Source organism: Porites lutea, chromosome 10, assembly GCF_958299795.1.
Source record: "Porites lutea chromosome 10, jaPorLute2.1, whole genome shotgun sequence".
In the NCBI taxonomy this organism is placed as follows: Eukaryota; Metazoa; Cnidaria; class Anthozoa; order Scleractinia; family Poritidae; genus Porites; species Porites lutea.
In genome coordinates, this window is record NC_133210.1 from 31676742 (window position 1) to 31701784 (window position 25043).

A 25043-nucleotide genomic window follows, 5' to 3' on the forward strand; every position below is an offset into this window, starting at 1 on the left:
GGTCAACCGGCCGTTTCCATAAATGTCAACAATGCTAAGGAAAGTATGGAGTCTTTTATCAAAATATATATTTTTTTGAAATTAGATTAACTTGACATAAATATTTTGATCTGAGTCGTGTGGTGTATTTATACAAAGAAATTGCTGGAAAGAAAGCGGACTAAGATTCAGACAAACATTGAATTGAAAATGGTAAATAATTAGCCTGCGAACCGCAGACCAAAGCCTAAAAAACCGGATGCTCTCGAAGGCTGCAGTAAATAATATGAGTTTCCTAAACGAACTGATTGAAAGATTAGGTGCCTTGTCAAAAGCTTCTCAATCTTGGCATCTGTGAGGCCCGGGGGGGGGGGGACTCCGCATATGAAAGGGGTGGGGATGCTCGTCGGAAATTTTGAATTAAAGCCCTAAAGGAGACCGATCTGAGCGAGGCCCAAGCTTTTTTTGACCCCTAAAAGAGACCATGTTAAAACACAGACAATATATATATTTTTATATTTTCTCACGTGCAACCCTAAACGAGACCTTCACGGCTAAATATGATGGCGTTTTGCCCAGAACACCCTATGTGAGACCAAAATCTGAAATTTACACCCCTAAGCGGGACGACGAGCATCCCCAACCCTTTCATATGCGGAGTCCCCCCCCCCCCCCGGGCTGTGAGGCATGTCTCTTGATTTCGTTGTTAACTGATTGAAAAAAAAAAAGGCAATCAATACAAAAAATATAGACCGATCTTAGGCTACTCTATTAGGAAAGGAGCATTTTATTTGCAGAGGCGGAGGGAGAGTAGAGGTTGAGCAATTTTTTCCATGTTTTTCAGCCGCTTTTATTTGCAAAAGTTTTTTTTTCGCGACATATGTACACGTATATTCATAGCCTTTTACCACAGCCCACGCTTCGTAAGTTTAGTTAAATCAGAGTAATCGACCTTGGTACCTCTAGCAACAGTTGTTGTATTATATTTTAATACCATATGGAGTTAAAACTCCATGGATTATTAATTTAAAACTGGTTCCAGAATCATTCAAAATGTGCTCTTAACTTTCCACAAGTTATAATTAGGCGAGCCACTGTTACTTAATAACATTAATAATGGCACAACTGGCTTTCTCTGTTCTCGATTCAAATCTTTATAGAAACAGAGGTGGAAATAACTAACCGGTTAAGGGCGATAAAGATTTTCCGGTCATGCGCATTTTTGCCTGGACAAGGGCGAAGGTAGAGGAACGTTAAGAGGACTTTCAAATAAAACTTCTAAACAAGAACGGAATAACAAGGGATTTACGGTACAAGCGGAGCGAAAATGAAAGAAGAATTTAGTGGACGTGGACCATTGCCAGAAATAGTGGACATTTCGCGCCCGTGATTAATTGTCAGCGGAATCTCATTTCCAAAATGGCGGACAAAAACGATCGTAGTCAGGGAAAGCGTATCCCCTGCGATTTTTTAAATAATTTGAGCTCTGTGGATCTGTTTTACGAAGAAAAAAGCTGGGATGAAACACCTTGCAAGAAAATGTTAGGTTTATACTCGGCCGAGCGGCTGATAGCAACAAAACAGTACGCGGCTGTACCTTTCGTGACATTTTCGTGACATTTTCGTGACAATTTTGTTTTAAAACCAAGCCTGGTCGGCTAATCGAGGATTTTTGAATGCCTGAAACCTAGTTTACATCCCGTGAAGCATCTCTGGAGTTGTAGCAACAACCAAAATGGCGATTCGGTGAGGTTTGGAGTTGTGAAGCTTTGTCCGACCGAAATAAGTCATTCGCAACCATGGCGTCCATTACTGGACTATAGATGGAAAACTGCGGGAAATAATGCGCCTTTGGAAGTATTTTCCAGTGCAAAAATCGTCCTTTTAACAACTGTTTTGGAAACATCTTCCATCGCAGAAGTGATATCGAGTCGTGCAAATTTACTTCAGTGAAGGGTTTATCCTCTAATCGACGAGTATTTCGCATGACTTCGGCAAGATTTTAAGACAATGTATGGAGAAATGGAGCGTACAACGAGAGATAAAAGTGGTCACTTCGGGAAGTAAGTAAACCTACTTCTAATTAGCTATTTTTAACCCAGATGCGAAGGTTGCACAGCACTTAACATGTTTCGAGTCGTGCACCGAACACCCGTGAGCTCATAATCGATATATTTGAAAAAGTTTCCTTTTCTCCATACATTTTCTTATACGAATTCGCAGCCATTGTGGCCTTGGTGCGCACGCGCAACCGCCATCTTGTCCCTAATTTCTGACAATGCGGGGACGAGAGCTCGGGAGAATAGGGGGTTGGAGCACTGGGAGGGGTTTGGTAGATGGGAGAGGAAAGGACGGGTGATGGGAGTTCTAAAAGGGTGGAAAGCAGGAGAAATAGGGGGAAATTACCCAGCACTGCTTAAAATTTGTCATCGAAAAATGGCTAAATGACAGTAAAAATAAACGGAAAAAAAATTTTCCACGACGTTTCGAATGAAGGTTGCCAAGAAAAAAAGGGGAGGAAAAAAACTAAAAACTAATGTACGAAACAAAAATGGCTGGTAAGACGGCGAAACTAAACTGCACATTGACAACTACGGATACGAAAACTACGGATACAAAGCGGTAAGAAGACAGGACTTTTGCCATACGAACACTGGTGTACGGAAAAAGTGTATAAAAGACAGGGCTAATAACGTACGAAAAAGCTGGCAATTTTTGTGATTTATCAAAATAGAAGTTAGTTTGCGCAACTGAACACTTTGAAGAACAGGCATTGTTTTGACTCATTGCCAAAACAAATTGAGTTGATCCAGGGCTTATCCTGGAAATCTTTTCATTGCAGATTTACGGATCGGACCGGAGATTCGGCAATGTGAGCAATGTTGGTTCAACCATTTGCAAAAGTACTTGAGACACTGTACCGTATTTTGGCATAAATGGCCTGTCCATGATCTTGTGCTTGTGATCCCCCCTCCACCCTTTATCAAAGTTGCTAGCAATACAAGACCATGCTCAAAACTTGGAGGAACAACTTTGAATGGGAGGGAGAATGGAGGTCGGTATTATTTCTCACAGACCTGTGACCAGGAGCGATTTGAAGCAAGAAAGGTCGGTTTTTCGTGGGAGTGTCTCAACATTTTTGCAACTGGTTGTTTATATCGGGGAGGTCGAAATTATGGCTATTCAACACTTTTCATTCGAATACGATTAAAAATATGAGAATTTCCTTTCTAACATTCCCGTTATACAAATCCCAAAAATAGGTGAGACTTGCACAAACGTTTTCCCATGCTTCCTTGTGTACCAATTTTTTCTCCTTCTTTTCTTGTGCATGACTTTGTTTTCAGTCTTTTGCTAACCCCCCTCCTCCCCCCAAAAAATAAATGGCTGGCCCGTCCCACAGCAAACATGTGAAAAACAAGAGACACCATTCGGAATGAATCATGATCATGACATGTGATTTACACATGAACGCTTTCTCCAACGATCGCTTTATCATGGCTAGTGACTTGATCGGAGTCATGATCAGTTTTAGCTCATTCTCTCTTGGTTTTAGTCTCCTTCGCAGCCGTCGGGGCTAGAGTCACGCAATGCTCTCCGCCCTCACGCGTGGACGTTTATCTTAAGCCCTGTCCACATTAAACACGTACAATTTTGAACGTGCTGTGTTAAATATTTTTGGTCCAGGCTGGACCGGTATATTGGAAAACACATCATTTATTTGGTCAAAAACGGATAAACATACAAAGTGCATATATTATTTTCAAAATATTTTCTCTGAGATTAAAACGCAATTTACGCAAACCTGATGTTTTTAAATTTACTCGCTTTAAAGCTGGAATACGCGATGAGCGTTTACCAGAAGTTCCGAGACTATAAAACGGCCGGTCCTTTTCTATGCCCTCGTATGATTTTCGCGCGCGCGTGTGCCTCACACGCTCACAGGGCGTGGCAAATCTCCTTTTCACCCTCTGCGCTCCAGATGTTTCGTTTCAGCGTGGATTCTTGATCTACGTAAAATTACGGGCTGACTTACTGTCGAAAAAGTTCCATTTCTCTGGTCTACAATTTATCCAGCTAACTTTGGTGAAAAAAAAAATAATAATAAAAAAAATCGGACACCTAGAGTTAGTACCCTCTAGCAGTAGTCCCTTTCTTGTCTTACCTTCGATAAGACGATATCGTATTGAATACTTGGCTCTCTACGCAGTACTAGCTACAAAATACTTGTTACACACACACAATTGGCTATCAAATGGTTTACCCAAATGACCAAAACCCTAATAACCTTGTTCTTTTTTATCTTCCATGCGTCCCCAAAAAACTAACTTTTCATTGTGTTTTTTTTGTGTGTGTCTGCGAAGTATTTGTGGCCGCGTATAACAATAGCGCCGGTTGTGCGGGTATCTCGGTTTTTGTTGTTGTTGTTGTTGATACAATGTAAGTCAGGTTCTCTTTTTTTTCTACATATATTATTAAACGAAACAGCCGCACAGTTGCGCTCCATGAAAAGTCCCGGGGTGGGAATTACGGCCTTTTTTATGTGCCCTACGGTGGGGAATAGACCGACAAGTGAGAGATAGATAGTATAAAGGAACCATTCAGAGGCCGATCCTGTACTCTTTGAAAAGAGTTTTAAATACAAACTGTCGTTGCAAGGTTTTACTCAGGTAATGACGAACATCAAATGGTTCCTCTGAGTTCACTGATGATAAATTTGCCTGTAAAGTTCATAAGAGGAAACTTTGAGTACTTTCTTCTCTTTCTTGGCCGGTTAAATAACGTATTATATGAAGAGGCGAAGTGCCCTTCAGTTGTTTGTTTCAATAATATTACTTTTCGTACGAACATTTTGTGTCAATTTAACAGTTTTTAATAGATTTAAAGCATTTTGTCGACTTGAGTTGGGAAGAGCGCATTAAGGGCGACCTTCCACCTGGGTCACTGAAGCAATAGGACTAGTTTATAATGAATGCAAGCTCTTTAATGAACATAAAAGGAAAAAGGAGTGCTTAGGGTGGTGTCGATATCATTTGTTGACCTTTGTTGTTTGGTTCGCCAAACGCAGTTTCAGTTTCCCATTTCAGCTGCCATTTGAACTCTAACAACTTCCAGCCCCTCAGTAAAGGGTTTTTATCGAATGAAACAAACCTTCAGATGCACTTTATCGAAAATTCTTGATTTGAGATTCTGTGCATGTATTTTTAACATTCCGCTTTCGTTCGGTACATACATGTATATAGTCTGCGCTTGACCTTCTTCACGGAGGTTTTTACTTATTCCATTTATACGTTTAAAACTAAAAAAACGATATTCATAGAAGACTTAAATATTCATTAGATACTACATTAAAATACGGTGGCCCACAACTGTCACGGTAAAAACAAAATACCTCACGGCAAAACCAAAAACGTCACGGTAAAAACAAAATATCTCACGGCAAAACCAAAAACCTCACGGCAAAAACAAAATATCTCACGGCAAAACCAAAAACCTCACGGCAAAAACAAAAACCTCACGGCAAAACCAAATACTTCACAGCAAAAACAAAATAGCTTTGGTTTTGCCGTGGGTATTTGCTTTTGCCGTGACTGGTATTTGGTTTTTGTTGTGAAGTATTTGGTTTTGCCGTGAGGTCTTTGGTTTGCCGTGAGATGTTTTGTTTTTGCCGTGAGGTTTTCGGTTTTGCCTGAGGTTTTTGGTTTTGCCGTGACAGTTGTGGGCCACCGTATTTGCAACTAGAATGCCTTACTTATCTGCCAAAGATGAACTTGTTTCCTAGGACCGCCTTTCTTCCCGAGGGCTTTGAAAATGGTATAATTCAAAAGGCTTTAGACCGGCGACTATATGGTGTGGGGCAGCATTTCACTTTTTGGCAGTTTTCTCAAAAATGAAAATTCTTTGGAAACTTTGATTGTGATTTTCGAAAGTGTTTCACCAAAGGGTTCTTTCTGACTGAAAATGAAGTATTTCGAAATTTCAGTTTTGACGGCGAATTCTCGATATTTACAGACAGCCAATTACTGCTGCACCCTCGTTCCAAGACGTTGACGTCATTCCTGGAAAGTATTGCTTTAAATAAGGCTGCTGTGAGCTCTGCTACGAGGCAGTGTGCACTTCACATCTTCGCATCCTCTGATACGGACGCTCCACTTGTGGCTCCCGAACTCAGGTTTGTTTAATACATGATTTCTTTGTTTGGATATTAAGGCATTACGTATAACATATCTATGGGACGGTCTGCAGCTTTTGTAAAGGACGTCAATGTTGTATACGTTTGTTAAAAGCTTAGCTGCCTTGCTCCTTATCAAATCGTTTTTATCCTCTGCTTCGTGGCAGTGATTTTAAACTCTGATAAACTCAGTGAGACTCTCATTTTCGTCTATTCCTGAAGTGCAGTTATGCAAGAGCTTCAATGCCTCCATTGTCTGGCGTTTTTAACTCTCTGCAGAAAGTCATGAGGACAGGAATCGGCAGCCTCTATCTTTCTCCATTTTATTAGTTTTTGGGTTTAGTAATATCCAGTTCCACTAACGAAGTAAGGAGACTTTTTAGTTTTGTGTTGTAATCGTCTGTACTTAGAAAAAGCTTTGTAATTTTACATTACACATTCTTACTAGGTTTTTAATAACAGAAGATAATTTAACCAGACCAGGGTTCCTATCCGCGGAGAATCATGTGAAGAATCAGTGGCACAATCGTGTAGCATGCAACAGTTATCTATAACATTCTCCAACAGGAATAAGACGAATAAGTCACCGTAAACCTAACATGAAATCAATTCCTTTTTATGCCTCTGTTTAAGTTGACATCTGATCGTGACAAAATTTGTCCCTTTCGTCAAAAATAATCTTTAGGAATTCAACAATAGAATAAACTTCTTAATTTTTAAAAAGGAAATACTGAGAAAGAAGATAACGGAAGAGATCAAACTATCGCAGCGCTCCTTAACTGAAATCAAGGGCCTCTTGCATAAATTGTCAAGAGAGAGCTTTCTCAACAGCTTTTTTGCAAAATTAGGTTTCCTCTGACATAGATAGCTCAAACATGTGATTCCACTCGATTCTCGCGCCGCTCAAATTAATAAAGGAATTTTTGCAGGTTAACCGAGCGAGCACTGGGACTATTCAAAGGATTCCAGGCTTCATAAGTATTCTGTTTCAGTCTGTTTGTTAGGTAAGTTTCACTCCCTGATTTACATGTAAGTTGTGAAGAAAAGTAAAATAAAAGCTAGATGTTCAAGTCTTTCTCCCTTTGGTCAACATTTACACTTTGTCTAGCTAACAATATAGCCGATTATTTATAATGAACTACGTTCTTTCTTCCAGATCGTGTGCACTGATTACATGAATTTGATCCGGATGAACGCTCAGTGAAATCAACGTCGGTCATCTGCGGAAAGGTAAGCTTAAGCTTGTTTATCCAGAAAAAAAGGTTGTTGCTGGTGGGAAAATTGTTATTTTTTTTTTCATCAGTACTTTATGTTATGCACTGCTGCTGCGTGCCGCCAAATTATGCTCGCAAAGACCATTTGGTATCTCTTTCAGTCAAATCGTGGAATCGTAGTGAAATGTAGGTCAAACAAAACTGCAGGGATCACTTGTGTTATTTGAGGTAGAATCAGAAATATTAACATCACTCGTTTATACGTAAAAAGGTGTTAAGTACATGATATTTTTTCAGTTTTGTAGATCAGTTACCAAGATACTGAAGATGTCACCACCTGATAACACAAGATTAAAGTTACCCTCCTGAAAGTAAGTTTATATTCTCTGTGACCTCTGCTATTAGTGGGTTGATGTAGATCTGATATATCTCTGAACCACATAATTATTCTAGACAGTTGCCCTTGGGGCAGTTGGGGTGGGGGGTACTCCCTGTAATGGCCTATAGGAGGAGGTTGTGGTCAATACCCTATAGGCGCGCGAGCTACCCTATAGGACGCTGCAGTTGTCAAAATGTGATTTGCGGTCATAATAGACAGCATGTAAGGTGGCAGGGGGCAAAAAATGATTGATGGGTTAGCAGACGCAATTTTCTTTAACAAAGTGTACCATAGTGTCAACATGGTTTTCGCCTGTTAGATTTTCATCAATAAGCACGCCAAGAGACTTAGAGGAATGAGAATGTTTGATCAGAACATTATTTATATTTGAGGAAGGCAGAGATTAGGTAGATTATTAAGCTCCTGCCTTGAGCCACTAAACATGAATTCAGTTTTAGTCATATGTAACATTAATAAATTATTTATTTGTGATAAGCCAGTGATTAATGTTGAGGAAGTCTTCATTCAGGGAAGACTGAATGGAGTGGATATTGCCATTCGAATAAGTCAGATGGGTATCATCAATATAAATTCTTTGTTTAAAATGAAACAGACAATTAGGCAAATCATTGATATATAGCAAAAACAGTAGAGGCCCTAATGTTGTTCCTTGGGGAATACCACACTTAATGGTGCAACATTCTGAAAGGGAACCATTGACAAGACATTTCTGAGTATGATTATCCAAATAGGTGGAAAAACATTTATGGGTAACATGACCGTGATAAACTATAAAGAGGTATATAATTAGACAGTAGAATATCATGACTGACTGTGTCAAATGCTTTCTTAAGGTCAAGAAAAGCAACAGTGTTAACTTTACCTATTTACAGGCCTCTAATAAGGCTGTAACTATTGAATGGAGCGCATGGAATCCGAATTTTGGTGCTTAGACAAAATACTATGATCCGATAAATGGCAAAGAGTTGATGATTAGATAATTCTTTCAAGTACTTTGCCAATTATAGAGATAACTGATATTGCACGATAATTGTCTATGCTGCCTCTTTTGCCGCTTACTTAAATACAGAAGTAACCCTTGCAGACTTCCAATCGTCAGCAAATATACCATTAGCTTAAAGAACTATTAAATGTAATTGAAATAATATGAGGTGCAACTGAATAAGCACAATCCATAATAAGCTGACTAGATATTTCATCTGGACTAGCACCTTAAGATTTATTTAGTTTTTTAAAAAGAGACAACATCTGATTACTATCAGTGTGGATGAATTTGGAATCTTTCACTTTAAAGGCCGGAGATATTTAAATTCCTGAAAACTGGGGTCATTGTTTAAAGGTATTTTGCAAGCCAGTTTCGGGCCAATTGTAGAGAAGTGATCATCGAAAGTGTTTGACAAAGCGGTCGTAGTCGTAGAAACTCCATTCGGACTTAATTCCTTAACAGAAGACGTGCCAGATTTATGAGAAGTATTAGCTCATTGATGACCTGCCATGTTTTATGCGGGTCACCATCAGTTTCACTAAATTTGTTTTTATAAAATAATTCATAAGCCTGTTTGATTTCAGCATTGAACTTAAATTGATATGCGTTCTTTTAAAGCAGACCCATCTGTGCGGATCATTGGACAAAAAATTGCTTCAAGTGCCTTATCAGCAGTTAAAAAGGGATCATGCAAAGTTCTAAACAAGGTATGTGAAAGGGACAGTACCATATTTTGTCAAAAGAAGGTAGACGAAAGGGGTACCTTTTCTGTCAAAATGGTACCGTAAAATTCCAAAAATAAGCCCCTCCATGTATAAGCCCCTCCAAATATAAGCCCCCCAAAATCGTAACGCAAAAAACCCTCCATTAAATCACCCCTCTGAATATAAGCCCCGCGGGGGGCTTGTACTTAGAATTTGCCCTCGAGTACAAAGTAAAACAAAGCAAAAATGGTAAATTTCATTTCCACTACAAGCTAGCCCAGCTGATTTTATAACGCAAATTTCCCTCCGTACATAAGCCTTTCCCAATATAGGCCCCTCCATAAATAAGCCCCTCAAAAAGTGCCTTTGAAAAATATATTTGTATTTATTTATTTGCCACACGATTACAATAATTAGAAAGAAATGCCAAAAATAATGTAGGAAGAAATGGCGGGGAGGCCTAAAGGAAACTATAGAGCTTATGTTAATTAGGCCTCCTCAATTACAATTTTTCGAAGATGGCATAAAAATTACAGCGATGGATACAAAATAATATCCGGTGGAAAATTAAACTAATCAATATTACGGAAGTTTACAAATTAATAATGTTGAATATTAAAAGGCTTTTTCGCAAGATTTCTGTTGGAGTATACTTAACAATTATTCCACGAGGGCGCGTTGGATATGAGATGATAGATAGGAGTTGGCTATAATCATCTCATATCCAACAAGCGCGAGTGGAATAATTGTTTTATTAAAAACGTCCGCAAAATCTCGTTGAATCTCCCCGACTAGAACAAACCGGAAAAGACAAGGGACTTCCGCTATTCACATGTCACACGTCTATCAAAACTGTCAACGCGCGAACGGACTCGCCTGGACTGCATGAATGAAAAATCAAAACATTGTAGCGATGAACATCAGTTTTTTAAAAACTCATCGGAATTCTAGGATTTTACATGGTAGAACAGCTAAAAAAAACCTGGCAGATAATGTGAAGGAAAAGAATTTGTAAGTCACAGCCATCGAAATTACTGTGAATTTGGATTTTCGGTGCAGTTATAAAAGTAAGAACAACGGAGAAAAACTATTACCTTGGTCACTTGTTATGAAGTTTGAAGCCACAAGCTGGTTTTGCTGAACGAGAAAAGAAGCTATACTGCCGCCTCGATTGCTCTAGTGAATGGCTGCATAGCCTATATTTGTAGCTGGTTACTTGTGATTTATATTCTTGATGTCGGATAAACAAGCCGCAGTTATCTATCGGCGAGTGACTCGATCGGCGAATGGCTTCACAATCATGAAGAAACAACACTTGTCTTCTTTCGTAGCTGGTCAAGGTACTTTAGTTCCATGTGTTTTCATGTGTTTTTCGACAAACTTTCAAACAAGCTCTTGTGACTTTTTTGTTTGTTTTTGTCTTTTTTCTGTCGATGAAATTGCATTTCTAGTATTCTAAGAAATGAATTAAAATGATTTGCTTCGGGTGCCGTTCTATCCTTCGCGAAAAAAAATCTCAGCTAGCTTCCAATTTTAAACTGGCGCGTACAACGACCATATATGGAGAGCATGGTATAATAGCTCACATACCATAACGGCTAAGCCAATCAAAATGCTAGAATTGCATTATCCAATGATTCAGTTATAAAAAAAAAAAATTATTACAAATAAATGCCTTAAGTGCTCTTTTAAAGGAAAAAGGTGAGGAAGTGTTGATGATGTTGGTGTTTAAGGTGTTGTAAAATTTAGGTCCTTGATAAAAAACGGAAAATTGTTTGGTTCGAGTACGAGAGAAAGGCAGACGAAATTTACACAAGTTTCTTGTATTATACGAATGAATTTGACTTTGTAAAGTAAATTTACAATTAAATTTTAAAGGTAGAGTATGGTTTTTATAGGAGTACATGAATAAGCCTAGTTGTATTAAGTATATATCATGAAATTTTAAGATACCAAGATTTTGGAAGATTGGATCAGTATGTGCATCAAAAGTGGTTTTAGCTATAAGTTCTGATCACCCGTTTCTGTAAAATCTCAAGACGAATAAGGTTAGTTCTGAAAAGTATGGATAGACTAGAGAAAAATATAGTGTTCGTAAGGATTTCGTAGATAAATAGAAACTGGATTTACGAATAATTCCTGTACATTTAGAAACTTTATTGGCGACATGAGAGATTTCAGATTTCCAATTTAAATTTTCATCCATGATAACTCCCAAGAAAACTGTTTCTTTTACTTGATCAATTTTTTGGCTATTGATTAAAAGTTGAATAGTTTGATTTGTACGCTTTTGGCATGGTTTAAATACAATGAATTTGGTTTTTTTCAAGTTTAATGAAAGCCTGTTAGCTCTAAACCATAATGACAACTTATTTAGCTCAGCGTTCAGTATATTAGTAAGGCAGTCTTTATCATTGTGAGACACAAAAATGTTTGGATCATCGGCAAATAATATTAGTTGTAATATTGTTGACGTGTTGATTATATCGTTGATGTAGAGCAGAAAAAACAAAGGCCCTAGTATTGAACCTTGGGGAACACCACACATGATATTAGCACAAGACGAAACATAACCATTGTATTCTACAAATTGAAGTCTGTTGGAAAAATAGCTTTTAATCCATTTCAGAGCCAAGCCACGTATACCATAGTGTTCAAGTTTATCAAATAAGATGGAATGATTGACTGTATCGAAAGCTTTAGAGAGATCTAAAAAAACACCAACCGCTAATTCACCACGATCTTCTTTGCCAGGTTGGGACCAATACTAGAGAAGTATAGCTGCAAAACCTATTTGCTACTTCCACTGGATCAGAAATCTCCTGACCGTCTGACTTAAATATTGTATTTAATTGAGGCCTTGACTTTTTTCTATTTAAGACTTTGTTTAAAGTTTTCCAAGTCGCATGTGTATTTGATTTAGCATCTTCCAATTTCTTTTCATAATACCAAGGTGTGATTCAATTTGTTCTTGTATGTTTTGTAGAGTGAAGAATTATCGACTGTTGGAACTTGAAGATATTTTTTGTAAAGTTTATTCTTTGTTTTAATGGATTTAAGAAGAGCTTTCGTTAACCACGGTTTTTTAAAGCACCTCTGCTTTCTATATAGTCACCTTCTTGAGAGGGAAGCAATCGTTATAAATCTTTGTATACATTTCATGAAAGCGTTTGTACGCAATATCTGGCTCATCACAAGTTTTAATCGAAGACCAATCAACAACTTCTAGTTTTTCAACAAAAGTAGGAATATTATTCGGATTCTTATCTCTAATAAAGAATTTATAAGGGGTCTTGTCGACATTGATTTACGGACTTGTTAACGTTATCAAAGGGTAAGGGATTGGACCTCGGGACGGAGCCTCCCTGTATAGAACTTTGTTGAGTACCCCCTCCCCCGGGGGTAATGCATGGTGTTGTTGTTGCATGGCTTCCAAGTAATATCTCATATTTTGATGTCATCTTTACCATCTTTTTATTATTTTCAGGATTTTATGTCATTTGAATTAAACACGTACAATTAGTTGAATGGTGTGAAGCTATCAAAGGAGAAGGTAATTTAGCTGAGTTTATTAAATTGATTGCAGTAAATTGGCAAAGGGAGTTAACATTGTAAGCTTTAAAGCTATTTTCTTGCATCACTAGAGTATTATACTGTTATACCTCACATTTGATTTAAATGCATTCATTGATATACTATTGATTACACAGTCAGTAGAATGGTACAGGCCAGAAACTGTTAACATATTGCAAACATTTCTATTGCCTTGATCACTATTTGTTTGAACCTCATGGTACAGTCAAACCTTTGCTAGTAATAATTATTGGCCAGTCTCCTCTAAACATAGAGACTTAGTCATGGCCCCAGTCACTAATATTAAAGAGTGTATTTTTGGTCGGGAATCAGCTCTCATAAATTGCTTGGTCACTGCAGACACTTAATACAAACACTGCATATTGACCTCTGTGAAATGGACCCCTTTCCATAGCAAGAACTAGTTGTGGACTCAGGAAGTTACAAACACTGTTTGCATATTTTTACCTTTGTGAAGTGGATGGACACCTCTTATAAAAGTGGACACTGACTGGTTATGGGCTAGAAACTCTGCATTTGACCTTTGTCACTAAACGAGGCAAACATCTCGATCTTTAATTACCTGTAGGTGGACACGATTCTCCTGGTCAGTGGTGTCCATTAATATAATAACTAGAGGTTTGACCCTTAAAAACATAGCTGTGACATAAAGGTAATTTATTAATAAAATAGTTGTTGGAGTCATTTAATGTGGTGATCTTATTAAATTAAATTTACTCTCTTTAGGAAAATCTTTAACTGAGACTCAATGGCGCAGCATCAAGGCCTTAAAAGAAAAGGAGGTGCTGATCCTGATCATCAGATGTCAAGAAATCATGCCCCTCCTCCTTTGAGTATCGAAGTGCCTAAAATGAGAGATCTTCCAAACAAGTTAAACCCCTGGAGTGATGTCCAGCTTCCTGTTGACATTCTTTTGTTGACAGTAGAAGACTGCGAGTTTTTAGCTTGTTATTATTTCTTGAAACATTCTTTTAAAAGTTATGACCAGACCCTGGGATGCATGTACTTTGGAACCATGGGTGAAACTGGGGAAGCTAGAGCACTGAAAGTTGCTTTGATGAGATGTGATCAAGGTTCCTCTGGTCCAGGTGGCTCTCAAATTGTTATTAAAAATGCAGTGATGCAACTGAGACCTAAGGCTGCTTTTTTGGTTGGCAGCTGCAAGGGTTTAAATCCAGATGAAACCAAGCTAGGAGATGTAGTGGTATCCGCTAAACTTTCAACTGAACAATTTACAACTCCAGTAAGAAGAAATATTAGCAAACTTAAGTTGTTTTCAACTGAAGGCTGGAATCCACCTTTAAAAGATCCAGTAGGTGAAGAAACAGTACAGGTACACCGTGAAAGTGACATATTCAGTGGTAGTCAATTCATCCCCAAACGACACCGCGTGTCTCAATCTTGCGTGATTGCTGTTGAAAGGGAAGGGGAAGGTAAGATTATATTATATGCATATAATACTATTATAACAATTTTGATGTAGCATTTGGTTTGAAGTTTAGAACTCTAAATTGTCCTTTTCGGCAACTGCTTCTGACCATGCATTCACAGTACCTAATAATTATTACTGACAGCCATCATTTCGTTTGACCATAGTGATCATGGGACCTTAATGGTGTGTGACCAGGTTATTCTAGGGACTAGTTTACAGTTTTATTTATTATTGTGCAGGGAACATAAATTATTAAGACTATTAAGCTTACATTTAGATTGTTAATTTCAGTCACGACACTCATGTAGAGAAAAGTTCTGAGCTAATTAGCTGTGCTGGATTCTTGTTCACAGTGGATTGATTAAGGATCATTTTCATATTGTAATTGGTCTGTTTTTTCTGGACAGTTTTAGCTCTGCTAGGTTCTTGTTCACAGTGGATTGAAAAAGGATCATTATTTTTCATATGGTCTGTTTTTTCTTTCCACTTATAATTATTACAGGCCTGTTTGCTGCAGCCCATGATATGAACATTGAATGGGTGATTGTTAAAGGGATATCACATTTTTCTGATGATAGCAACACTTCTGATGAGTCCTGGAAGTCATTTGCTTCCATCATGGCAGCTTCTCTTGTGTCGAACATGTTAAATGATCCTGTTGTTTTTAAAGAATGGCCGCACTATGAAGGTATGTCACATCCCTGATCTTGTGATTGATTATTAATAGGGATGAATTTTCTGTTCAGATATTTTTGTGTAAACTGTTTCAGTATTATCCTTGGTTCAAATTTTTCTCTCTGTTTCAAACTCATGATCAAATCATATAGCCTGAATTTCATCCAATTGCGTCAAGTCATTTTCTTAATGCCGTCTAGTGACGTCACTACTACCCGAAAACGCGGGATAGTGATTTTGATTCAGGTTGATTGTCTAAACATTCGCATAATTATGTGTAATAATGAGAAATTTTAGTGGGATTGTCACGAGATATTCAACAGATTGCATTGGTGGCATGCTAGCGTGGAGTTCAAACATTTGGATAATCTTATTTGTAAACAGCAAAATTGCCCTACTCTTCGAAACTGAATTGCTAAATTGAACTGCGAATGAAGAATCATTGCGGAGAGTCAGTAGGTTTATCATTATTTTAGAGCCACTTTGTGGTTTCCGCAGTTATTTTGTTTTAAATGCGAAGTTTCTGAGACCAATGTCATGTTGTAATTCGACCTTCTTGCTATTTTCACCGTCAAGTGTAATGATTCTGTTACCCTTTCTTGTTTTCTTTTTTCTTCAATATAGGTCCAAATAGCTTCTTTTCAATTAAAGGAAATCGTTGTGTTTTTGGTTTTTGAACTAATTTTTCCATGTGTGTTTATTTGTTTCACTGATTGCGTGATTGCAACCGAGTTTGAATTACAATGGTTCAGAGTACTGCATGCATGCAGTTGATAGTTTGAACGTTAAACATAAATTACGATCGAAAAGAGTAAGCAATTCTGTCAGCTGTTCTGTGTCATGTGGACAATTTTCCAAACAATATTTCTTGGTTTGCCACTTGAAAATTGTGTTTTACCTTTTGCATGAATTAAAGCAAAGGAGTAGTGATGTCTCTGGGCGGCATGATAACAGCTGGTCGATTCAGGTGTTACTGAGGGAGTAATAATGACTCGAAGTAATTGGATGAAATTCAGGCTACATACCAACAAATGCCAAAAGAAAACTTTGTTTTTAGGTTTTTCAAATTTATAATACTTTTCTTCCTTACAGATTTGACAGCAAAGAATCAGCCAGAGACAACCACAAAGCCAGACAAACAGATACCAGGTACTATCCTGTCAATGAAATTACACTATAATATCCAGGATTTTTTCCAGATTAATGATTGAACGCTGGTTTCAGTAGAAATAACAGTAATCTTCCGATATACCGGTAATTGTTTGTTACATCTAGAGCACAGTTGTCTGTTATTATTGTGAGATATGTCTTTGCCAAAAGAGCGGTCTATATTTTTGCCTGGTGTTTTATGACCCCTTTTTCTTTCGTGAAAATTTTGCTGAAAAATGCTAGCTGTTGGAAGCTCTTTTTTTAATCCTTTTTCTGGTCACTTAATCTGTGCAAAAAGGTTGGCCAAAATTTTCTAAAATGCTGTGAGTCCAACACTACGCTGCTTTTTGTTCCTTATGCTAAAATAAAATTAATATAAGTGTTGTTTTGAAAAGTGACACAGCCACCTCAACTTTGAATGCTGTTGCTTTCTCTCCTCCTAAACTTCTATCACTTTCCCTGCCGCATTTTGGCCTTATCTTGGGGATTGTCTAGGGTTCTTTTTGGTGAGACATGTTTTCTCTGTCTATCCACCCACATACCACCCACCCACTCACCCACCTATGCTACCTCAACAAAATAAATACCTGTGACCTGCTCACCATATGAGTCACCCATAGCTCAGTGGTTAGAGCATCCTACTGGTATCTGGAAGGTTGTGGGTTTGATTCCTGTGAAGGTTTTGGATTTTTTTTTTCTGAGCACTGGTATTAATACCAGAGTTACAAAAAATTATTTACCCTGTTTATTTGTAGTTGTAAAACTGCTAGCAAGTTGTTTTGACTGGGGACTTTTTACTCCTTCATCTTCACCTATGTTTCCCCACAAATGAGGTACCGTAAAATTCCGAAAATAAGCCCCCAGGCTTTATATTTTTCAAAGGCCCTTTTTGAGGGGCTTATTTTTGGACGGGCTTATATTCGGAGGGGCTTATCTACGGATGGAAATTTGTGTTTCAAAATAGATTGGGTTTAGCCTTATGGTTGGAAGGAAATTTACCATTTTTGCTTTGTTTTAATTTGTATTTGAGGGCAATTTCCAAGTACATTAGCCCCCAGGGAGCTTATATTTGGAGGGGCGATTTAACGGAGGGTTTTTTGCGGTACGAGTTTAGGGGGCTTATATTTGGAGTGGCTTATACATGGAGGGACTTATTTTCGGAATTTTATGGTATTTTCGGCACGACTGTGATGAGCTCGCGCACGTACATCACACAAGTTCTGGGTGACAACAATCTCATCACCAGAGCTTTCAAATGAGATTATGGCTGTGCAAAAATCGCTGTGCAATTGTGAAGTGCATGTGACAACTCTACCTAAAGAATAGTAGGGAGGATTACTAGTAAAAGAAAAATATGTATTATTTCTAAATAATTTTAGTCATTTTGCTAATTCGTCATTTTGTCATTTTTCCATTTCCTCATTTTGGCATTTGTGTTTTAAACATGCCCTTCCAGATTAAATGATTGATGAACACTGGTTTCAGTAGAAATAACACTAATCTTTCAAATTCTAGAGTTTTCTCTTATTATTGTGGGATATGTCTTTGCCAAGAGAGCAGTCTATTTTTGCCTGGTGTTTTATAACCCCTTTTCCTTTTGCTGTAAAATGCTGTTGGAAGCTCATTTTTTTATCCGTTTTCTGATCCCTATCTGGCCAAAAAGATCAGCCAAAATTTTCTAAAATGCTGCAAGTCCACCACTATGCGCTACCTTTTGTTCCTTATGATAAAATAAAATTAATATAAGTGTTGTTTTGAAAAGTGACACAGCCCCCTGAACTTTGCCTGTTGCTTAATTCTCTCCTCCCTATATACTTCTATCACTTTCACTGCCCCATTTTTGCCTTATCATGGGGATTTACCAAGGTTTCTTTTTGGTGAGACATGTTCTTGGAAAAACACTTAGCATCATGTCAAATATTTTGAACGAAGAGCAGATGGGAAATGAAACTTCTTGAAAACATTCTTGTCTTTGTTTCAGCTGTGTTTGAATTATTTCAATAATTTAGGAACTGTCTAAGGAAATCCACAAAATTGAAAGTGATGTTGTGGTATTATTTAGTCTCAGTCTATCCACCCACTCACCCACCCACCTACGCTACATCAACAAATTAAAAACCTATGACCTGCTCACCATCTGAGTCACCCATAGCTCAGTGGTTAGAGCATCCTACCCGTATCTGGAAGGTTGTGGGTTTGATTCCTGTTAAAGTTTTGGATTTTTTTCCTGAGCATTTCTTTGTTGTACCTAATATTTATTTTTGGCAATCATTCATCCACATGCTGTTTTCTCTTATTAATTGTTGTAAATTGAATGTCTCCTGGTAAGGGTTGCTAATCAAGTCAATCAACTACTATAATTGTTGAAAAAAACTTCTTGGAATTGACAAAACATCCTTGTTAACAGATGCTGTATGCCTTGAGGAGTGCCAGAAACAACTGCGATCACTTTATGAAACCAGTAGCAAAGTCAAAATCATTCCATGGGACCAGAACTCTGCTGTTGATATTGATGAGATCTACACAGACTTGTCTTGGGTCAAGGATCACAGGACACCCAGAGGAGTAACGCAAGCGAAACTTAACCACTACACTGAGATTTTTGGCAGTCAAGGCCCTCGTCCTGCGCCTAAGCGAATTTTGGTTTATGGACAGCCAGGTAAGTGAGTGAATTGAGTAAGAATGGTTTTAATTTAAAAGGAGAATAACTATTCTCTGCCCTTGCCCACCTTTATTACTTTCTGGGCCCAACCAAAACTGCCATGCTACGCAGGCTAGCAAAAAACAAGAACACAGGAACCCATTGTTCTACTGGTATAATTAATCCAGTGATATATCAGCTGGTGATGTGCAGGTTTCTTGAGTTTTTGCTGACATTATGTACGTTCCAAGTGGGGTAATTTTTACCATGCTGTCAAACCCAATGAAAAGTTTGGTTTGTTGCTATTGTAAATAAATTAAAAGTTAAAACAAAGTTATCTGTTAACCAGTCTGATAATAAACAATGTATTTAATTGACTTTAGAGCAATCAGAACATACACTGTAGACTCTAGTTAATGTTGTGATAATGGTAATAATATTGTGACTTAATTAATCTGAAATTCAAGTTTATTAAATGTATGCTAAAAGGTCACCCTTGTAGAAATTCAGTACATTTAAAGTATACTTTATATAGGTGATAAACACTTTAAAAAGTATACTTCATTTGTACTTAAAGTATACTTTAAGTATACTTACCAGAAGTATACTTTAAGTACACAACTTTTCGACACCTAAAAAGTATACTTAAAGTATACTTAAATGAAAGTATACTTGAAGTATACTTAATGGGAAGTATACTTCAAGTATACTTAAAATATACTTAAAGTGTACTCAATGCAATATGTTTATCAATCACTGAGACACGTCAGACTTGGATCAATATATTGTAAAATCATTTATTGATATAACAACAAAAACTACCCTTAACTTAAAGCAATACAAATGTACTAAGAAAATATAAAAAAATATATAGCAAATCTTGTTGGAATAGGTTTCCACAACATAAAAATATACATTTTCTATTCCTATCAGAGGAACTAACTGCATTTGATTACCATACATTATTCTTCTTGATTTTAGTAAAATTTTCATTGACAATGAGATCATTTCAAGGAAGGTGAATGTATATTAACAGGTTTCTTTCTGAACTTTCTTTAACTCACTTGTACTTAATTATTGCTTAGAACCATCACAAAATATTCTTCTTAATTTTAGTAAATGTTTAATAGACAAGAATGATTAGATCTGTATATACTCTTTGGCTACAAAGTAAATCGTGCCATTATCTTATTAAAGAAATATGTCTACCTATTACGTACAAAAACTGGAACGAAATGCGATCTAACGAAAACAAGACTTGGGTTTTATATTTTGAATTTACACTGCACTTTAGGCGAAGTAAACAAGCTTTCACTTTTGTAAACCTTAAGGCTTAACTCGTGTGTCATTTGCAAATGACTCGCAAAGAAGAATCGATATATACTGAAACCACTGGAACCGATACATTTTTCACCCCAAAACTTACTTGTATCGTCAAAATTCAGTCATGGTGTACTTCTTTTGTTTTCTTTTCAAGTTCCACTCATATTGTGCTCGAATTGTGGAGATAAATTAAAGGCAATGTTCCAAGCGTATAAATATCTTGAAGACACTCTCGGCAAAGCTCAACGAACGTTCCTTCGAAACTGTATCGCCCGCCAAAACCATATATGGAAGTTAGGTATGCTGTAAATGATTCATACATCACCGTATTAGGAAATTCTCAAGATCCCGTATATGTTTCGACGGTACTGGAAGTCAGCGGTAATTCAATACCTTCATATAATACAATTCTTTCCTCGAACTTAAAGATGTCCGACGATGAGCGATGGGTTTGCTTCGAGTTCTCGTTCTATTTTCTAAGGTCCTCGTAAAAAAGGAGGTAAAACGACGCGGGCCTTAATTACATCCAGTATCTTTTACTGCCAAATGCAAAAATTCCACGAAAGACTTTAAAGAAATGACCAGAATGAAACTGTACGACTTTGCCATTTCGCCCAGGGATCGGCGGATGATCTTCTTACGAAGGAAGTCGACTGAAAAGCTAATGTGTGCCCTGTGTATCTAGAAACCTGTTATATACTTCACCACTCTGAAGAAATATTTACATGATCTCAACTGTGTCCTTAAAATAGAAGAAAATTGATTTGATCTGAATAGTATTTTGAAGTTAAATTATTCTTAAAGCATACTTTTAGTATACTTTTGTCTAGTAGTGATTTCAAGATCCGGACAAACCCTCTTAGATCCTCAGATCAGAATGTGTCTTTCAGTTTCAAAGTATACTTAAAGTACACTTTTCTTTGCGAAACTATTTTTCACAAGCACTGAAGTTTGAAGAAGTATACTTAAAGTATACTTAAGTATTTGAAGTATAAATGAAGTACATTTGCCAAATATACTTCATTTATACTTTTTTTCTGGAAGTACAAACGAGGTATACTTCAAATGTACTTTTTTTCTGAGAAGTACCTATAAAGTATACTTGAAGTATACTTAAAGTATACTTACGATAAACTAAAAAAAAATCTTCCAAGGATAAAATTGTACCACAACCTTGACAATAGACTAATGGTCACTGGCAGTTTGGCTCAGTTCGTTGAAAGCCATAGTGCAAACCTGGGAATAAATTTTAACTTGGGTTTCTTTTTCTTTTTAACAAAAGCATTTTCTTGGGTAATTTTCTCTATTTTTTTTAGAGTATCTAATCATCAAATTGTAGACAAAAAGGATTAAACTGAATTTGCTTTTCAAGCTTAATTCATTTCTGAATTCAAGTTTCACACTAACCCCGGGTTATCTTAACCTAGCTTTGAACAACCTGGCCCTAATAATAATAATAATAATAATAATAATAATAACAACAACAACAACAACAAATAATAATAATAATAATAATGATAACTTTATTTTAGTGTCAATGTATTAAGCTTAACAGTTAGCTAATTGGGAACACTTTCCTAAGTGCTGGCACTAATCTACTACATGATTTTTAAAAATAGTCTGTGTATGAAGGTTTCAGTTCCATTGTCTTTATCATGAATTATTTTGAATATGTAAATGAGATACCATTATCGATAAATGTAACTTTTGTCTTTAATCAAAGCTATAAGAATTACAAAATGCCTCCTTCGAGGCAGGAAGCGAAACTTCTTTTTGGCATAACTTTAGAGGCAAATGCCACCCATATGTTGTTCACTCTGCATTGGTTTAAAAAGTTTAAACATAAATATTCCGTAAAAAAATAAAATAAAATAAAATAAATAAATTATCCTAAATTTTTATGACAATTATAAATTCCCATTTCAATATTTTACATTTATAGAATGACAATGTAGTTTTGTAGGCTTAGGATTTTGTTGTTATTTTTATTATGTAAAGCGCTTTTGGACCATTGGGAATTAGCGCTCTATAAATACTGTATATTATTATTATTATTATTATTATTATTACTATTATAATCATAACTATAACAAAATTCTCAAATCTGATTGGCTATCAACTGCCCTGATTTCAGCCTTAATTGGACACTTTAATAGGACAGTACGCGCCATCACGCGCGCGCTTAAATGGCTTTTTTTCACTACTAGCATTAAAAAAAAATTGGAATTTCTTCTGTTTTGATTTTAAAAAGGGGCTTATATATCACAAATTTTGTTACAGTTATGATTAATTGGTAACAGAACTTCGTGTCGTCCAATTCAGTCTGTAATCATACTCGTGATTAAACAAATCGGACTCCCGCTACGCGGTCGTCCGATTTTGTTAATCACTCGTATGATTACAGACCGAATTGGACTCCACTCAGTCCTGTTACCATTACTTATTATTCCACTTCACGTGACTTCACATGATAAAAGTAAACCAGTGTTTTGAAAACGTATTGACAGTTTGTTGTTATTGTCACCTAGGAATCGGCAAGACTGTTTTCACGAAGAAAGCAACTTTTGACTGGTCCCATCAGAGATATTCAGAAACATTAGGAACATTTGATCTTGTCCTTCTGGTGAGATTACGTGACGTTAGTAATCTCCAAGATGTTCCGTCCATTCTGACGGCTTGTGAAGTGCTGGATAGTAATGGTGCAATTTCTGTACACAACCTGTATGATTACGTTTGTCGCCATCAAGAAAAAGTCTTGCTTATCTTGGACGGCTACGATGAATATGTTTACAATTCAAAAAACGAGTCGCCTGTCTTCAAAATCTGGAAAAAAAGTCAATTAAGAGATTGTTGTGTTGTAATTACTTCAAGGGAAATGAAAGCTGAGACGTTGAGAAATTATAGTGATGCTCAATTTAAAATTGACGGCTTTAATTATGAGCGCCAAGAAGAGTTCGCTCGTAGATTTTTGAAAGATGATGAAGATGTTAAAGATTTTTTTATGTACTTAGGGCAGCACAACCTAACGGGACTAGCACAAATTCCCCTACTTCTCTTAATGTTGTGTTTGCTCTGGAGGAAAACAAAACGCGACGAACTACCAAAGGAACGCGCAGCCATCTTCGCCCAGTTTGTTAAGACTTTGTTTGATCACTTGCGTGCAAAACAGTCTGCTGAATCAGTGGTTGTTAAAGATTACTCAGAAGAATTATACGCATTAGGACGCTTGGCCTTTGAAGCCCTTTTGCAAGGCCAGCTTTATTTCCCTGTTAGTCAGTTACCTGCTGGCTACAGTTTGATCGACAGGCTGATTGAAGTCGGCCTTTTTCAGGTTTTAAATATGGCGAGTTTGAATCCTGAAAAAGGCGTGTACTTTATTCACAAATCCGTCCAAGAATACCTGGCTGGGAATTTCCTGAAAGAAGAGCTGACATCTAAAAAGGCTAAAGACACCAATTCCCTGTCAAAAGTGGACTCAGTTGAAAAGATCTTTAAAATAAATGAAGCGCTCAAATTTGCTGTTGAGTTGTCAGAAGAAGCCGCGCGCGACATTCTGATTCAACTTGGAATGGCGGCGAAGAAAGAAGAACTGACAGAGTTTAAATTCGACAACGAAACACCGTCAGAGAATGACTTGTCAAAAGAACAAACAGATTTTATTAATCTTTGTAATCAGTTATTTTTCTACTGCTCAGCTGAGACAAGAAAAAACCTCTTTCCTACATTTCTTTCCTCTTTAGGAGGAGTTCTTGTAATTAATGCAAAGCGGCTAAATGTTATCGTAGAGGAAAAATTAGTTCAAACTACCGATAAAACACCCAACTACGTTTTTTTTCATGATGAAACGCATATATTCAGTTTTTTTAGTAAGTATACAGAGAAGGACTATAGTAATTTAATCATTTTAACACAACAATTAAACGCAGTTATTGTTAGCTCTGCAGGAGAAAAGAAAGCATCAGAATTTTTAAGCAACTTAACATGGCGTCACATTAGTGAATTTTTTTTAAAGAAAGAAGAAAACAACACTCACCTTTATTTAGCTAAAATTGTTACACTTAAACGTGAAGGCACTCCTTTTTCTTGTGATATATTTAAGGCGCTTATTAGTAAACAAGAGACAACAAAGAAGACAAACATGAATGGTGATGAGTCAAGTGAAGAGAGCAGCAGCAGCTGTTGTTCAAAGCGTCATGGTCTCTCCAGGGTTTGGAGGATTGAAGCTCGGGTCGTGAACAGGTCAGAAGTGGAACTGATGAGTGAGATGATGGCGTTTATCACCGCTCCACACAACATATGGGTTGCGGGTGAAGGAAACGGTGAAGTGTTGGATGCTGAGTTAACAGAGTCTCTGCTGAGGAGCATCCAAGTAAAACACAAACTGAAGGAATTATCTCTCCAGGATACCAATGTAACATCATCACCTGCTGTGGAGTTCATCAACAATTTATTTGAAAAAGCAACAAACTTGGAATGGCTCATCATGTCATGCAATCCTCTTCTGGGTGCAGGAGTAGACAGCTTGATTAAACATCTCAGCTGCGCTCCTCACCTGAAGACACTGTCGCTTAGAGAAATGAAGATGACTCCACAGCAGGTGATGAATCTGTCATCAGCCATCAAGCAGCGCGGCAACATCACTTATCTGTACTCATCCTACCACGTAAGTTTTCCAATTTTATCGCAATTTGTTTCTTTGTTCTTTGTATACAGTTTATTTCTACTCAGCTCTTGCCTTTCGCCATTTTCCTTTCTTTGTCATTTTTATACTCGAC

General features: G+C 37.1%; 1 protein-coding gene and 1 long non-coding RNA gene across 6 annotated transcripts in view; both read left to right on the plus strand.

The window, feature by feature from the left end:
* LOC140951195 (uncharacterized) overlaps positions 1–25043 on the plus strand; it is a 187889-nt gene that overhangs the window by 150471 nt on the left and 12375 nt on the right. The gene's annotated exons all lie outside the window — the stretch shown is intronic.
* On the plus strand, positions 7306–9458 carry LOC140951203 (uncharacterized). The gene is made up of 3 exons (XR_012167262.1): positions 7306–7381; positions 7663–7736; positions 9369–9458. It is a non-coding gene; the product is annotated as an uncharacterized lncRNA (long non-coding RNA).